Here is an 18,934-nt window from a genome sequence, read left to right as displayed (position 1 = left end):
CTGACCATTAGGTCCAGTCATGACCGACTCTGGGGTTGCAGCACTCATCTCGATTTATTGGCCGAGGGAGCCGGCGTGCAGCTTCTGGGTCATGTGGCCAGCATGACTAAGCCACTTCTGGCGAACAAGAGCAGCACACGGAAATGCCGTTTACCTTCCCACCAGAGTGGTACCTATTTATCTACTTGCACTTTGAGGTGCTTTCGAACTGCTAGGTTGGCAGGAGCAGGGACCGAGCAACGGGAGCTCACCCCGTCGCGGAGATTCAAACCGCCGACCTTCTGAGCGGCAAGTCCTAGACTCTGTGGTTTAACCCACAGCGCCACCCGCGTCCCATGATACTGTAGATATTTCTGCAAATAAGAGATCGAAAGTGACGTTCAGTGATTGGATAGTTTTAGAAAGTTGTTACAGTAACGTTGTACTGGAGCTCTATATATGCAGGCTGACTGAACCCTTCAGTTCTGTTCTGTTCTAGCCTGTGAATAAATAAGAGCTGTTTGAAGAATCGCTGTGTCGTCTGATATGTTCACCCACAACTTAACACCTAGCCCGCCTGGCCAGGAAACTGACACGCCGTTTCCGTCGCCCAGCTTGTGCAGAGGGGTGAAATGTAAGGAAGGAAGGCGGAGATTTGGGGTGTCTAAGTTCTTATGTTGGGGGAGAAATCGGAAGGGGCCGCTCCCGGAACCTGCAAGTGACTAAGACGGACATGAACTTTGTGGTTCTGCACTGTAAATAGGTAAGGGTAAAGGGACCCCTGACCATTAGGTCCAGTCGTGGCCAACTCTGGGGTTGCAGTGCTCATCTTGCTTTATTGGCCGAGGGAGCCGGCGTACAGCTTCCGGGTCATGTGGCCAGCATGACTAAGCCACTTCAGGCAAACCAGAGCGTTCTGGCGAATAAGAGCAGCGCACGGAAACACCATTTACCTTCCCACCGGAACAGTACCTATTTATCTACTTGCACTTTGACGTGCTTTCGAACTGCTAGATTGGCAGGAGCAGGGACCAAGCAACGGGAGCTCATCCCGTCGTGGGGATTCGAACCACTATCCTTCTGATCAGCAAGTCCTAGGCTCTGTGGTTTAACCCACAGCGCCACCCGCGTCCCTTTAAATAGTTTTCACTAATAAAACCTGTAAAAGACAGGTCGGAGTCCTGCCTGGTTACTCACAAGCAACCACCACCAGCACCTGACAGCAACCTTACAAGTTGTGACGATTTTGCTACGCAGTAGGCAAAAAACCAAATGGCACCGGCCAATCAGCCAAATGGTAAAATTCCTAGCAGGCCCCTGCCCCAAAAGCAGACAACCCCATGACAGGCATAGCAAGGTCAGCGCAAGCAAAACCTAAATAAAGGGAGGGTAATCCGATGCGTGCTCAACGCTACGCTCAGGGAATAAATAGCACTCCCATCAATCAAACAATTTTGCAAGATTAAATTCTCCCCAGCAACAATTGGAGGTTCCCTATCAAATTTGTGGCGATCCATACTAACCCACCCAGCAACAGGGGATGTCATGGTTGCCCCCACCACAACACGTGCTCTCCATGAAGGAGAACCCGCTTTGTGTGAATAACCCATTTCTGGTGGAAAATGACTAAGGGGAATTGTGGCTAGGACTGAAAATCATGATGAGATGCAGCAGGCAGCTGTGTCCTGTGGGTGTCTATTTTTCTGCAAAGTAATTAAAGAAGTCTCACGGCATGCTAACGTTTTTCTCAAAGCACAGTGTTGTGCCTTGGAATTTATACAGCATGGGAATTACAGGTCCAGGCTAGAAGTATGTGAAAGTGAATGAATTAAACCTTAATGTAATTGCTTTAAAACTGATTAAGATTTTTTTAAAAAATATAATTCATCCCCCTATCACCGAAAGTATTCATATTATTATTATTTTTTTGTGGTAATTTGAGACTGCCTCCCAGACTTAGGGTACTGTTTAAATGAAGTACGCTGCAAATTTGAAAGATAGCAGGCCAGATATGGAACAGGTTGGTTTCATTCCTCTCTGCAGTAAAAATACTACAAATAATTGCCTCTGTGTAGGAAGTTCTTGTTGTTGTGTTTCTTTTTGTTTTGCCTCTTGTGATGTCCTTGAGGAAGGAACAAATAGTTCTAGTTCACACGGAAGCTAAATAAGATGTTTGTAACTTTATGAAGGGGGTGGGGGAATAGCCCATGCATACACATTCCAAAGCTACCTATATCAACAGCAGTAAAAGCTTTCATAAAAGCAAACATTTCCTTTGTTATGCTAATGTGGATGTTTGTCAGAAGCAAAAAACAAACTTTGCTTGAACGCCGCGGCATTCTTTCTAGAATAAAGCAAGGCTCAAGGCGCCGGTGGGATTTTGAATGACATGTTTTTGCAGTGTTTTGGAAGAATCTGACTTGAACTTTTCCTCACATGAAAGGAGTCTGATCTGCTTGTCGTAGTGGAGGTGGCATTAGGGATGGGGAATAAATTTGGTTCTGTCGGCAAGTGAACCTACCTAATTCTCATTTCCTGGGGGCGGCGGCGGAATGCATTATCCAAAGCACAGCTATCCTTCAAAATTAAGAAAAGTACTATTCTCCAAACAAAGCACGTGAAAATGCATATGAGGGGAAGTTTTCATAAAAACACACAGGGAGGGAGCTGGCGTTTGTCCACAGACAGCTTTCCGGGTCCTGTGGCCAGCAGGACTAAACCACTTCTGTTCGCAACGGAAACACCACGACGGAAACCAGAGCGTACAGAAACACTATTTAACTTCCCGCTGCAGCAGTACCTATTGATCTACTTGCACTGGTGTGCTTTCAAATTGCTAGGTTGGCAGGAGCTGGGACAGAGCACCACTTCTGACTAAGCCGCTTCTGGCGAACCAGAGCAGCACACGGAAATGCCATTTACCTTCCTGCCAGAGCGGTACCTATTTATCTACTTGCACTTTGACGTGCTTTTGAACTGCTAGGTTGGCAGGAGCAGGGACCGAGCAACGGGAGTTCACTCCGTCGTGGGGATTCGAACCGCTGACCTTCTGATCGGCAAGCCCAAGGTTCTGTGGTTTAGACCACAGCGACACCTGTGTCCTTTTATGCACCATGTACAACAACTATGGGACACGGGTGGTGCTGTGGGTTAAACTACAGAGCCTAGTACTTGCTGATCAGAAGGTCGGCAGTTTGAATCCCCGTGACAGGGTGAGCTCCCATTGCTCGGTCCCTGCTGCTGCCCACCTAGCAGTTCGAAAGCATGTCAAAGTGCAAGTAGATCAATAGGTACTGCTCCGGTGGGAATGTAAACGGTGTTTCCGTGCGCTGCTCTGGTTTGCCAGAAGCGGCTTAGTCATGCTGGCCACATGACCCGGAAGCTGTACGCCGGCTCCCTCGGCCAATAAAGCAAGATGAGCGTTGCAACCCCAGAGTTGTCCGCGACTGGACCTAACAGTCAGGGGTCCCTTTACCTTTACCTTACAACAGCTGTGGTTGCTCCTGCCATGTCTAGCTTGGTGCTTAACAGCTTCACCGTTCATATGTTTTGTACTTGGGATTAAATGTACAACTGGGACTAATCTACTAAATGAGTGTTCTTGAAGACGCTTATCAGGACAGAAGAATTAAACTGCTGGCAGTTGGAGTCATAGGGTTTCCAGAGAGGTTGCTTCATTTTAATTACAGGCTCACGCATTCTTTCCCCTGCATTTCCACAGACCTCAACCCCCTGTTTTCGATGTTTTCTATTTACACAGCAAAGATCCTAACCATTCAGTCAGTGCAATGAAGGTCAAATAGCTACCCACAGCCCACGTGGCTCAAGGATGCTGCGTAGGCCTGAAAAGGCACCGCAAAAATATCTCCGTTGGCAGAGATGTCAACAGCAATTCTGCGCCACGTTTATCTCTCAGCACCACACAAGACTGAGCCTCAGAGCTGCATCAACAAAGCTTTAATTTTAAAAAAATCCCATCTGTTTAGTAGCATGAGGGGGTAGTTAGGCTCAGTTGCTTTGAAGCCGGCCTCCTTCAAATATATGATGATTTTAAACTGCTTCCCAGCCATGCTTGTTGGCTGTACAAAGTGAGGCGTTTAGTTTAACTACATTTCTGTTTGTTTGCAGTTTATGGACATTGGATATAAAAGGTGAGAAAGTCATGGTGCACCTGTAACAGCAAAACCGGACACCTTCATCTGCCCCAGCTGCAATAAAACATGTCTCTCCCATATTGGTCTCTACAGCCACAGCAGGCACTGTAACTCTCTGGTGGTTTGACTTTACAGAGTCAAATATTCCGCGCCATTTTTAACAACTTACATTGCTGTAAAGGTCGGTAAAAATGGCATGAAAAAATTGACTTTCTTCCAATCAAATGTGATATGTTCTTCCACCAAATAGGAAGAGGTTACTCTTCAAATATGTTAATAATTCTGCCATTTTTATACTTTCATAGGAAGGGTATATTGATGGTGAATGCATTCTTCCCTTGTTAATCTCAGTACAGTGGTACCTCGGGTTAAGTACTTAATTTGTCCCAGAGGTCCGTACTTAACCTGAAACTGTTCTTAACCTGAAGCACCACTTTAGCTAAGGGAGCCTTCCACTGCTGCCGCACGATTTCTGTTCTCATCCTGAAGCAAAGTTCTTAACCTGAAGCACTATTTCTGGGTTAGTGGAGTCTGTAACCTGAAGCGTATGTAACCTGAAGTGTATGTAACCCGAGGTACCACTGTAGTCTTAAATGTATTCTATTTGACATTATCGCCCTCTTCTTAGATGCCTTCTAGAGCATTAACAAGGGCAAAGTAATAGTTATCAAACTATTACACCAAGCATTAAGGGCAAATGAGGGTAAGTTGGTTTGCTTTTAATCCAGTTTGAATAACTTGACACATGCTCTTTATATTTCACAAGAATGAGATAAATGGATATATGCTACGGATATGTATCATGAGCTATATAGGACCCACCAGCCCATTAATAACTATTGTGCGCTGATACCTTGGTTAGAGGGTGATCAAACAATGAATAAACAGAATGAGTAACTGATAACAGCATCTTAGTTATGTTTTAGATTTGTAGGAATAGAGAAACAACCCTATTGTTCCAGAAAAAAGAATGACTCAAGCCATTTTGTTTGTTTGTTTCAAAGGGGTAATCCTTTTTTTTTTTTTGTATATAATTTTTATTAAATTTTCTGTTTTACAATTTAAAGTAGTCATCTTTACATCCTTAAGATATCAGTGACTTCCTTTCTTCCCTTTCCGTGGCTCATTTTACATATAATAAATCCCTGCATATTTTACCAAAACTATACCGTTTAGTATTCCATTATTGTATCCATAAAACTTACTTACACTGTTGAATTTATCTTTTTTTATAAAAAATTTTATTGGTTTTTCACAATTTATATAAACACAAACAATACACAATACAAACAAACAAACACATAAACAAACATGTATAATTTCAAATCCTTTTTTTCTTAAACCTTACTTCCCCGACTTCCCCGTACCTCCCCTTTCTGCATCCCAATTTCCACTGTTGAATTTATCTTAATGCTGCCAGCGTTTTCAGCTGTACACAATTATTTTCCATATATTCAAATAAACGTTTTCCAATCTTCTCTAAACGTACGTTCTTCTTGTTCTCTTATTCTACATGTTAAGTCTGCAAGCTGATGTTTCAAAGTACTTTCCCAAAAAAACCAGAGTCTTTTCTGTTGGGGATTAATTCAGACTGAAAGTCCCTGGTGTCAAAAAAGGTTATTTATGTATGTCACTACTGCGGCCTGTGTTTTGTTAGCCCCAAAATGGAAAACGAGCGAGGTCCCAAAGAAGAATGACAACTTAAATTGACAGAAAATGCGCAGGTTGCAGACTCAGGCCATTTTTTTTATGAGTGTGCTATGTAGATGCTACAGGCTAATTACAACAAACAGGGATGTATCTTGAAGACTTTCTAAAATAGGTTAATCTAATCATGGTAAGAGTTTCGCTGAACAGGTAATCCTTACTCGAACCATTCATACCGCTGACGTCAATGGAACTCTTTTCAGCAGATGGGATTATTTGTGTGACGAAAAGTTTGTGTCTGGCTGTAGCCTTTGTGCTGACCTTAATCTGTTATATCTGTGGCATTCTCCGTCCTCGGTCTACCTACTTCTTCCCTGTTCTCGAACTAGGAGTTAGGTCTGTTAGTCCTAAGCAACGGTCGTGATCATGCTTAGCATTTGGAAAGAGATATTATTTCATATAGCATGCCTGCATTATCTCAGTAAACCTTCAAACTGCTGTTCTTACTTGCATGTCGAGGTCCCCAGGTCCACCCCAATAACTCACACATCACACAGAATTTTTTGTTTAAGGTTTTTGGCATAATTTTGGCCACAACTTTATTAAAATACAAATTTGTGAGTGGTTGCTTAGGCATTGGTTGCGACTATCTGCCCCCACCATGGGGGACAGACTGACATTCCGCACAATGCGAAAGTCAGAATGGGGGAATACACTTGGGGGTTACGCGGAGCAGGGAATCTGCCCTCACCCCAAATGCATCCAGGAGCTCATTGCTATGGCCCGAGGCCCCTTGACAGAGTGGACAAGCAATAGTTAGCCCCCAATTCCTTTAACGGAATCCCTTGCAGCAGCAGCATTAGAGGGGCAGGCACAGCCAATCCATGCCCCTCAACCAACCAAACCATAAACCAATGCCTAACCGCGAACCTTACAAGTTGTGACGATTTGCTACGCAGTAGGCAAAAACCAAATGGCCCCAGCCAATCAGCCAGGTGGACAAAATTCCTACCAGGCCCCCGCTCCAAAGCAGACGACCCCATGACAGGCATAGCAAGGTCAAAGCGAACAACCCTAATTCTAGGGAGGGGGGGGACGGGCAATCCGCTGCACGGTCGAAAAGAGGAAGCCCTAGCCTCATGCAAGGAGTTTTAGCATTTCTGGCTGTCAATCAATAAATGGCAACATTAATTTCTTCCCAACAACAAGGGAAGCCCAATCACATCAGTGGCCAACGATCAGTTAGCCCGCCCCCAACTTTGGAGTGTCCTGGTGGCCCCCACCGCAACACGTGCTCTCCATGAAGGAGAACACGCTTTATCCTCATATTGCAAATTCCCGTACTGCAAACTGAGACTAAAAGATAAAAGTAGTCGCTCAAGTGAGTTCATGGTTGGTGTGAGATTTATTAATTAGCTAATTACCGGTAGTTTATTAGTTCATGCTCCAACCTGCCACACTATATTTGGCTGATACGGTAAGAAGACTTGCAAAAGTGTCCCAATGTGTTTGAAAGGTAACATGAGAAATTACCCTGAATGGCTTGTTCAAAACACATCTAGCTGGAGGTTTAAAAGTATGGAAAGTCAGGGCTGATGGTCCTCATTTGTCTTTTGTTCAGAGAACAATACTGCAAAGTCACAATCTGCTTCTCAAGAACCGTTCGTTCCCTAAGTCTGTGTTTCTCAAACACAAAATTGAATTGCCCCTCTTATTTACTAAACTTGCTGCACCTTCTGGGTCCCCACCAAGGGTACAGGTTCAGTTTACATTGTGAGCAAGACCTCAAGGGACTGGTGCTTGATTTGCACGAAGCTGGCCGCCATGAGCTGGGGGGAAACGTGCATTTTGAATCAAATAAATATTAATGTTGTAATAAACAAAAACCTGCCCTTATTCCTTTATGGGGGACACAAGAGCCCTTATAGAGTCCTTTGCAGGTTCTCCATCGGTCGGAGAAAATAACAGAGGCCAACCAGAGAATATTGAGAAGCAAAGCAGCTAGTAAGCCTGATCTTTATCAAACTGTTGCAACAGGGTGCCCCCTTCACACGCAGAAAAGGAGGAGGACCCAGAACCAAGGTGTGCCCGCCCTTATATAGACATTTTAAATTGCCCGCCCTGGAGTCCAAGACCACCCCCAGAAACATCATACATACATCACAGAAGGGGTGTAGCTCAAGACCACCCCCCTATCATACCTACATCACAGAAAGGGATGGTCTACAACAGAAATCTGAGTGTGTTTACCTCCTGCCTGGCAGGTTACCTGTTAATGCTCACTTGATTGGATACCCTGGGGAGCCTGGCCAGTCTTCTGTAATGATAAATACTTAGTTCCTGAGCCCAGGTCACAGGCTCACCCTATTCATACACAGACATACCCTTAAGACAGGATTTGTGAATGAAAAGACAATGGGGAGGCCTTTCCATTTTCCTTGACCTTGCAAAGAAATTATTTGGTCAGTTTGGGAGTCAAAATGGTTTCAGGGCTGTTTTCCTGTGCTGCTTCAGACATGTGGTTTATATATTTATGTACGTGTTTGCTTGGTACATTTATGAACATTTATTATATATATAAGACCTTAATTTTTTTATTTCAATGTAAATCTATTTATTTTGGGTTGAAAAATAGTCACGGCATCCAAGTGAAAATGTGCTGCTCATCTGAAAGGCAGTTTTTTGGAAAGTTTAATCCACAGGAGGAAGGAGCCACCATTTGTTCTGAAAATGCTATCTTTAGCATTAAATTCCCAATTCTTAAATAAGGCTTGGCGCAAAGCTTAGCAGCCAAATGCAGAATCTGAAAGCTCACGTAGCTATGAAATAAAGGCCTGCAGCTCAACACTGACGGCTGAGATGGCACAGGGCTAAAACTTTGCCAAATGGATACAATGGGCTCTTATTGGTTTGGAAATCCATAAACTGCACCTGGAAATTCTGATAAAAGAGAAGATGGGCAGTTTCTAAAAACAGTCCCTTGCAAACAGACCCCTCCCAAATTGGCAAGCTGCTCTCCGGAGTGCCTCCCACTCTTCTAAAAAAGGTGTTTGGGTTCAGGCAAGCTGAGATAAGGAAAGGAAGTCCATGCCAGCTGTGGGGATAGGTGAGGAAGTGTTCAAGAGGTTGTCCAGGTGCCCGAAGATTAAGGTTTTCTGGGAAATGATATATAATGAAATGAAAAAGGTACTTAAATGTACTTTCCCTAAGAAACCAGAGGCCTTTCTCCTGGGCATGGTCGGCCAATTGGTGCCAAAGAAGGACAGAACTTTCTTTATGTATGCTACCACAGCAGCAAGAGTACTTATTGCAAAGCATTGGAAGACTCAAGATCTACCCACTCTGGAAGAATGGCAGATGAAGGTGATAGACTATATGGGACTGGCTGAAATGACCGGCAGAATCCGTGACCAGGGGAAAGAGACGGCGGATGAAGATTGGAAGAAATTCAAAATTTACCTTAAGAAATATTGTAAAATTAATGAATGCTAAAATGTTGAGGTTTTAGAAAAAAAAGGGGATTACAGCTGTAAAAGATTAAGTAAAAGATAAGAATAAGGGGAAAATTTGATAAAACCAAGGGCTAGGATTTGCTGAAACAAATTTGGAAATCGGGATGTAGAAAGGGGAGGTATGGGGAAGTCGGTGAAGTAAGGTTTAAGAAAAAAGGATATGAAATTATGCATGTTTGTTTGTGTGCTTGTTTGTTTGTGTTGTGTATTGTTTGTGTTTATAAAAAACTGAAAAACCAATAAAAATTTTATAAAAAAACCCACAAGAGGTTGTCCAGGAGTTGGAAAAAGGAGAGTTGCCTAAGGGTAGGTGGGCAGCTGGAGAGTGGGCTGGGTGATATATCAGTATATCATCCCAAACCAGTTTGAAGTCCATATCATGATACTCAGTCAGTCAGTTTTATTACACATAGCCAAAGGCTGCCGCAATGTACACAGAATCATTCAACAATTAACAGAAAATATACTAGATTGATACAAAAAACTTAAAACATTTATATTGTCAAGACATTACCTACTCTAAAAAGAGCTATAAAAGTACCTTAATGTACAAGTTAAGACATTAAACAATAAAATTTATAAGCTAAAATTATCACATGGCCACTAATATATTAAAAAACAATGTTAATTAATACAATGTGCAATTATATTTGGAGTTTGGTGATAAAGATAGAATATAGCTTGATGTAAAGGTAAAGGGACCCCTGACCATTAGGTCCAGTTGCGGACGACTCTGGGGTTGCGGCGCTCATCTCACTTTACTGGCCGAGGGAGCCGGCGTACAGCTTTCGGGTCATGTGGCCAGCATGACTAAGCTGCTTCTGGCGAACCAGAGCAGCGCATGGAAACACTGTTTACTTTCCCGCCGGAGCGGTACCTATTTATCTACTTGCACTTTGCGGTGCTTTCGAACTGCTAGGTTGGCAGGAGCATAGCTTGATGTAGATAGGGTCAAATAAATTCATCTCTTTTACAGTTGGTGGCTACCTTGCCTATATAATTTGCTCTAATTTTCCTAGCGATATCATGATACTGGTTTCATAATTTTGGACCTGGCAATATATTGCGAATCGTGATGAGTTTGTGTGTGTGCTTTGCAAAAATCGCAATGTGGGGAAACCAGTGAAGCCAGCCAATGCTTCTTTCGCGTCTTGCAGCCCCTGTTAAATTTGCCAGCTGAGCTTTCCCTGGCCTCATGCAGGAGGGCAGCAGATCACAAGAGCAGGCACCAGCAAAGAATGATGTAGGACCATGCACCCCCAACCTTCGGCCCTCCAGATGTTTTGGACTACAATTCCCATCATCCCCGACCACTGGTCCTGTTAGCTAGGGATCATGAGAGTTGTAGGCCAAAACATCTGGAGGGCCACCGATTAGGGATGCCTGATGTGTAGAGGCAATGCCTCTATATAGCCCCATCTTTTCTTGCAGACATCGTGATATATCGGTATATTGAAATGTTTAGCTGGTGATATATTACAATGCTGAAAACCAGATATCACGCACCTGTACTGGAGAGCTGGAGTTGGCAAGCAGGGCAGCAACCCCGTGTGTGTAAGCAACTGAGTGTAAAATTGCGTATGGTGTGGAGAAAGTGGACAGAGGTTCTTCCTTACTCCAACTAACCACCTGTCTCCTTGATCCTTGCCCATCCTGGCTTATAAAAGCTAGCCGGGAAGGGCTGGGCGATGGGCTTTGTGGGGTGGTGAATGCTTCCCTCCGTGAGGGAGCCTTCCCAGACCCACTGAAAGAGGTGGTTATCAAACCGCTTCTTAAAAAAACATCTTTAGACCCAGCCAATATGGCTAACTATCGCCCAGTCTCAAATCTTCCATTCTTGGGCAAGGTGATTGAGCGAGCGGTTGCTATACAACTCCAGACATGCCTGGAAGAAGCGGACCATTTGGATCCCTTCCAGTCGGGATTCAGGCCTCATCATGGGACTGAAACTGCCTTTAGTCAATGACTGAAACTTGCTGGTCGATGATCTCCAGCAAGCTAGGGACAAAGGTGAGAGCCATTTCGTAGTTCTGCTGGATCCCTCAGCGGCTTTTGACACCATCTACCATAACATCCTTCTGGACCGTCTAGAGGGGCTGGGAGCTGGGGGCACTGTTATACAGTGGTTCCGCTCCTTCCTCCTGGGCCGTGTTCAGAAAGTGGTGGTGGGGGATGAGTGTTCAGACCCCTGGGCTCTCACATGTGGGGTGCCTCAGGGTTCTGTCCTCTCCCCCATGCTTTTCAACATCTACATGCAGCCTCTGGGAGAAATCATCAGAGCGTTTGGGCTGGGTGTTCATCAGTATGCGGGTGATGAACTACCTCTCTTTCAAATCAGAACCAGTGAAGGCGGTGAAGGTCCTGTGTGAGTGTCTGGAGGCGGTTGGAGGATGGATGGCGGCTAACAGATTGAAGTTGAATCCTGACAAGACAGAAGTACTGTTCTTGGGGGACAGGAGGCGGGCGGGTGTGGAGGACTCCCTGGTCCTGAATGGGGTAACTGTGCCCCTGAAAGACCAGGTACGCAGCCTGGGAGTCTTTCTGAACTCACAGCTGCCCATGGAGGCACAGGTCAAATCTGAATCCAGGGCAGCTGTTTACCAGCTCCATCTGGTACGTAGGCTGAGACCCTACCTGCCCATGGACTGTCTCACCAGAGTGGTGCATGGTCTGGTTATCTCTCGTTCGGACTACTGCAATGCGCTCTATGTGGGGCTACCTTTGAAGGTGACCTGGAAACTGCAATTAATCCAGAATGTGGCAGCTAGACTGGTGACTGGGAGTGGCCGCTGGGACCACATAACACCGGTCTTGAAAGACCGACACTGGCTTCCAGTACGCTTCCGAGCACAATTCCAAGTGTTGGTGCTGACCTTTAAAACCCTAAACGGCCTCAGCCCAGTATACCTGAAGGAGCGTCTCCACCTCCATCGTTCTGCCCAGACACTGAGGTCCAGCGCTGAGAGCCTTCTGGCGGTTCCCTTGCTACGAGAAGCCAAGTTACAGGGAACCAGGCAGAGGGCCTTCTCGGTAGTGGCGCCCACCCTGTGGAACGCCCTCCCATCAGATGTCAAAGAGAAAAATAACTACCAAACTTTTAGAAGACATCTGAAGGCAGCCCTGTTTAGGGAAGCTTTTAATGTTTAATAGGTTATTGTATTTTAGTGTTTTGTTGGAAGCCGCCCAGAGTGGCTGGGGAAACCCAGCCAGATGGGCAGGGTATAAATAATAAATTATTATTATTATTATTATTATTATTATTATTATTCATGATGTTAGGACCCAGGGGGACACTATTATATTGATGTTCTGTTTATGGATCTTCCCATAGGCATGTGGTGGACTGCAGAATGCAGGACTTAAATAAGGTTCTGTTCTGATCCAGCCAGGCTGCTCTTGTCTGTGATACCTTAGAGCACAATAAAGTCTTTAATAAACACTCAGGTCCAGTGCCAAGGGCCTTCTGGCGGTTCCCTCACTGTGAGAAGTGAGGTTACAGGGAACCAGGCAAAGGGCCTTCTCGGTAGTGGCGCCCGCCCTGTGGAATGCCCTCCCATCCGATGTCAAGGAAATAAACAACTACCTGACTTTTAGAAGACATCTGAAGGCAGCCCTGTTCAGGGAAGCTTTGATGTTTTATCATGTTTTTAATATTCTGTTGGGAGCCGCCCAAAGTGGTTGGGGAAACCCAGCCAGATGGGGGGGGGGTATAAATAATAAATTATTGTTGTTGTTGTTATTTTTATGGTACCAAAGAGAGCGTTGAGTGTTGTTTCGTATTAAGAAGAAAACTGAAATGTCCCCTACCAGTTGCATCTACCTCGAGGTTTCGGAATGTTTTTGGCCCTTTGTACAGAGAGCTCTGGTTCACCTGTTAACAAGACTCCACCTGGCGAGAGGCTTCCAGGTGACTCCAATGATTGCAGCTGCTTACTACTCCAGTTTTCCAACACTCATTGTTGCTGCTTGCCCATCTTGGCTGTGAGTCCTGGAAGACCTTCTTCTTGGCTTGCAGGCTCCCCCCCCCCCCGCCGACCTGGCCTTGGAGAGGGGGGCCTTGACTGACCCCTGCACAAAAACTGAAGCTGCTCAAGAGGCTAGAGACCATATTGACAGTAAGTGCTAAAACTCTGCTCCCTGCCTTGCAGGCCTTTCCCAAAAACTGAAGCCCTTAGGCTAGGGTGCTGTTGGGTGTGTGTGTGTTTTTTTGGGGGGGTGTTGTTGCTGTTGGTCTTTTGAATATTTTAGATCTTGTGATTTATATGGAAATGGTTCGGCTTGGTTGTACATTTTTTAAACGTTTTATTTACTGCTTATGACTACTTTGGTTATGTTGTGGGTTTTTTTTCATGTTATAAGCTGTCTTGAGCATGGTTTGAACGGTGGAAAGGTGGCCTGCAAATTAAATTATGTATTTAGGCATGCATATAACAGTGGTACCTCGGGTTAAGTACTTAATTCGTTCCGGAGGTCCGTACTTAACCTGAAACTGTTCTTTCTTTCTTTTTTGTATAATATTTATTAATTTTCCAACAATTTAAACACAACACTACAAAAGAAAAAACATAAAAAAACAAAACAAAAAAATAACAAAGCAATGCAATGCAATACAAAAACACTACAAAACACTAACACATAAGACTAATAAAACAAAAACAAAACCATTTCATTGTCTTATCTTTCGTTCACTTGTTTTCACACCTCCCTTTTTGTATTCCACTTCTGTTAATTGTTTCAGCAATTCCTTTCCATCTTCCTCTGTTTTCTATCCTATAATTATCTTAACACATTCTAACCTTATTTTTCCCTTTAATGCTCTATTAATCTATTTATACTTAATTCCTTATAACATTTCTCCTAAAGCCATATAACTTCATTCCAACATTTTTCTAACATTCATTAATTTCACAGTATTTCTGTAAATAATCTTTAAACTTTTTCCAGTCTTCTTCCACCGATTCTTCTCCCTGGTCTCGGATTCTGCCAGTCATTTCCGCCAGTTCCATATAGTCCATCAACTTCATCTGCCATTCTTCCCGGGTGGGGAAATCTTGTGTTTTCCAATACTTCGCAATAAGTATTCTTGCTGCTGTTGTTGCATACTAACCTGAAACTGTTCTTAACCTGAAGCACCACTTTAACTAATGGGGCCTCCTGCTGCTGCCGCGCCGCCGGAGCCCAATTTCTGTTCTTATCCTGAAGCAAAGTTCTTAACCTGAAGCATTATTTCTGGCTTAGTGGAGTGTGTAACCTGAAGCGTATGTAACCTGAAGCATCTGTAACCCGAGGTACCACTGTACTTGCTTGCTCACCTTTCCTCCAGCTGCATGGGTCCTCTTCTCCTCTGACTCCCCCCAAAATGCAAGGGACTTTGGGGGGGAAGGCAAGTGACTGAGTTGGAGTAGCAATAGGAGAAGGTTGATTAAACTGCCAAAGTCACCTGGAGAAGGCTTCTCGTGTCATTTACAGGCTCCGATGCAGAGAATGCAGCCTATGCATAAGAACTTTGCTGTGGAGGATGTGTAAGAGTCTGCTTGGGGGAAGATAGATTCTGTAATGATCTGATTCAACATTCCCAACAATGTGTGATTTTTGCCATGAGATCATTTACAAGTAACTGTTTAATAGGGTTTCCTGGCATTTTGTTTTTGCGATTTTTCATTATTATTTGCTATACAAGTTACTACCAGCCATGAATTTTACTGGAAAGGGGCACAATTTCTGGGCTTGCTTTTAATCCTTGCGCAGCAGCTATCACCTGTACTACCAGTAAATAGTTCTTGCTTGCATGCTTTGAGGCTGTGCTTTACGAAGACTCCTCTTGGCCCGGGTACCATTTGAAGAGTTGCCCAGAAAATGCAGAAGGAAATTCACCCTGGTAAAGTTCTGTTATTACCCTCCTAGAACATTTTCTCTTGCGCTCTGTTCTCTTTGGAGGCAGAGTCATTAGAAAATAAGAGTCCTGTGTGACCAGGCAAAGGAGCCGTTGCTTTATTTTTTTCATAAAATTTATATGCTGCGTGACCGTAAAAGAAAAAGGGGGGAAAACCAACAACCTGTAAAGAAAAAATTACAGCACTTGAGAACATAAAAAGTTAAAATACTAAAAACAGATTAAAATTCATACCAGCTTTCTACTGTTTGATGACTTTCCCCTATTGTCATTATTTGGAGTGGCAAGAACAGCAACAAACAAAGCAAACTGATAAATAAAACCATATATTTTGTAAGACTGTAATTATTTTTTCTATAAACGATGCCAACACTGAAGTTCCAACCATTTCCTGGGGGCCAAGAAAACTGCAAACGTCAATTATATTTTCACTAATATGATAGGGCAGAACCAGAGTTGCTTGCAGAGGGGAACAATTTTCAGAGGAGCATCTTAACCCTTTCTCTGCCTTCCATTTCCTCCATGATATATTGAACGCATGCCTGAGAACACCAGCTAAGGAAGAGGGGCTGCAGAAAGTGAAAGGGGAAATAAACACTCCTTAGCTGCAAACCTCAGCTACCCACACCCACTTTGAATAGTTTAGTGAGGAGAGTTCCCAGATTCCTGCATGCTGACAGTATCTAGTTTGATCCTAAACCTTCAGTCAGATACAGTCTGCTCCACATGGTTCCATATTTACCTGAAGCTGTCTGGCATCCATCCCTATGAAATCATTGTGCATGTTCTGGAGAGATTTGCAGGGTTACTTTTTGAAAGTGCTATAACCGTCTTCTACATAAGCTGTCATTTCTCCCCTTCTACCTCCCTTTCCCATTTCTTTAGAAATTAAATCTGTGGACAGACGGGGAGTTGTATCTTGCCTCTAGTGGAGATGCGTGTCAATCTGTGCATTTGACAACTGTGGCTCCATCTTAGCATAGCTGTCAACTGTCCCTTATTTTGCGGGAAATTCCGTTATCCCAATGCTGTGTCCTGCTGCTGTCCCTTATTGATGATGTCCCTTAAATTTCCCGGGTTTCAAAGGAAGCAGCTCCTCTCCCTCCCCCCCTGCCGGCCAGGGAGGAGGGAGGCTCCAACTGTGTTGCTTGGCTGCGTTGCTCACCCAATAAGGAGTCTAAGAATGACTGGGGGGTGGAGCTTGCATGCCTTGTGCCAATCAAATCGGCTGCATTGCCTGGGGACTCGCCTTTGCTCAGCGCTTCCCAGCGGAGAGGTGACGGTGGTTTTCCTTGCTGCATCCCCTTTGCCGGGTTGCTGCGCTGTGGGAACCACCGCTTGAGGCTTCGTTTGGCTGCTTGCTGGACTTTCTGCCTTTGGCTTGGAGGGGCTCAGAAGTTGAACATAGCTGTGCTTGGAAAATCCCTTATTTTGGCTGCTGGTCCCTTATTTTTGAGGCTGCTGGTCCCTTATTTTCAAATCTGTAAGATGACATCTATGCGTCTTAGTGCGATGCTATTTCACATGCTGCTGCTGGTGAAGTTTATTTTAAAGTGTCAGTAACCTATTATAGCAGGTATCTTCTGTTGGTTGCAAGGGAGAAAGTAGGTATAAGAAAAAGAATTACCTGGATGCCAAGATCCCAAGTCCCCCACAGAGATTTAAAATCACAAAATATGTAGCAAAGTATGGAAATATAGACCTTTAAAATATGCCTTTGTGAGTCCCAAAACTTCCCTCTTCCTCCAGCATAGGTGAAGGCCACACGTTTGGCAAGTTTAAAATTGGTTTATTTACAAACTCTTCAAAGGTCTGGTTCATGTGCTTTTCCACACGGCATTCAGAAAAAGTTGCACAGGCAGTAAAACTTGGCTTAGTTCCAATGGTGAAAGTTCCTAAACTATTGATATACGAACTTAAGAGCCATGTGGTCTGAACTGCAACAACCAGCTCAGACCTCCTCACACTTGGAGATTATCAGGTAGACTAAAGGTGTGTGTGTGTGTGTGTGTGTGTGTGTGTGTTTGTGTGTGTGTGAAAAGGCTTTTAAAAAAACCATATATTTGTATGGCAGGTGGTGCTGTGGGTTAAACCACAGAGCCTAGGACTTGCCGATCAGAAGATCAGCGGTTCGAATCCTCGCGACGGGATGAGCTCCTGCTGCTCGGTCCCTGCTCCTGCCAACCTAGCAGTTCGAAAGCATGCAGTGCAAGTAGATAAATAGGTACTGCTCTGGCGGGAAGGTAAATGGCGTTTCCGTGCGCCTCTCTGGTTCACCAGAAGCGACTTAGTCATGTTGGCCACATGACCCAGAAGCTGTACGCCAGCTCCCTCGGCCAATAAAGCGAGATGAGCGCCGCAACCCCAGAGTCGGTCACGACTAGACCTAATGGTCAGGGGTCCCTTTACCTTTACTGCTCCTGTTGAAACCTACTCACCAGTTGTGCACCAGTGCATTATATGATACTAGTGTATGTTGGCTGCATACTTTTAAACAGAGGACACATTCCTTTGTTGACTTTTTCTAAAGCTTAGCCTCCGGCGCAGCCCTTAGAGCTGGAGTGAACAATTGGGGTCTACGTTCTCACGGGGTCCTTGCCACGGGATCACATTCATCCAGTGCTTTACCAGCTGCACTGGCTCCCAGTGGAGTACAGGGTCAGGGTTAAGGTGCTGGTTTTGACCTTTAAAGCCCTATGCGGCCTAGGACCCTCGTACCTACGGGACCACCTCTCCTGGCATGCCCCATGGAGGACCTTAAGGTCCACAAATGACAACACTTTGGAGGTCCCGAGTCGCAAGGTGGTTAGATTGGTCTCAACTAGGGCCAGGGTCTTTTCAGTACTGGCCCCGACTTGGTGGAACGCTCTGTCACAAGAGACTAGGGCCCTACGGGCCTTGACATCTTTCCGCAGGGCCTGCAAGACAGAGCTGTTCCGCCTGGCCTTTGGTTTGGACTCAGTCTGACCCTTATGTTTCCCTCCTCTTGTGGTTTTGATCTATCGGCTATTTTTAAAATGAGGCTGCATTTTAAATTGCATTTTAACCTGTATTTTAAATTGTTCCCTCCCTTATGTTTTTATTGTAATTTTACTGGTGTTAGTCATCCTGAGCCTGGCTGTGGCTGGGGAGGGCGGGTTATAAATAAAATTATTATTATTATTATTATTATTATTATTATTATTTATTTATTTATTTATTTATTTATTACCTGGGGCATCAGGCTTGCAGTTGTTGGGGAGGGAATGCAGGGCTTGGGGAACATTTAATCACATATATACTATATACTTCACAGCATGTGTGCTAATATTGTGCTAATATTGATATTTGGGGAAATGTGGACAGGCTGCTTGGACGAGTGAAACCAAACACCTGTCTCCTTGATCCTTGCCCATCCTGGCTTATAAAAGCTAGCCGGGAAGGGCTGGGCGATGGGCTCTGCGGGGTGGTGAATGCTTCCCTCTGTGAGGGAACATTCCCAGATCCGCTGAAAGAGGCGGTCATTAAACCGCTTCTTAAAAAACCATCTTTAGACCCAGCCAGTATGGCCAACTATCGCCCAGTCTCAAATCTTCCATTCTTGGGCAAGGTGATTGAGCGTGTGGTTGCTGAACAACTCCAGGCACGCCTGGAGGATGCGGACCATTTGGATCCCTTCCAGTCGGGATTCAGGCCTCATCATGGGACTGAAACTGCCTTGGTCGCACTGGTTGATGATCTCCGGCGAGCTAGGGACAAAGGTGAGAGTT

The 18,934-nt window shown here is 44.6% G+C and overlaps 1 long non-coding RNA gene across 1 annotated transcript in view; it reads left to right on the top strand.

Moving 5' to 3' along the window:
• LOC309533932 overlaps positions 1-18,934 on the top strand; it is a 159,567-nt gene that overhangs the window by 84,838 nt on the left and 55,795 nt on the right. The window lies entirely within an intron of this gene.

The sequence above is a fragment of the Podarcis vaucheri genome (genome assembly GCF_965113315.1).
Source record: "Podarcis vaucheri genome assembly, chromosome: 6".
Lineage (NCBI taxonomy): Eukaryota > Metazoa > Chordata > Lepidosauria > Squamata > Lacertidae > Podarcis > Podarcis vaucheri.
This window is presented reverse-complemented; position numbering and strand designations above follow the sequence as displayed.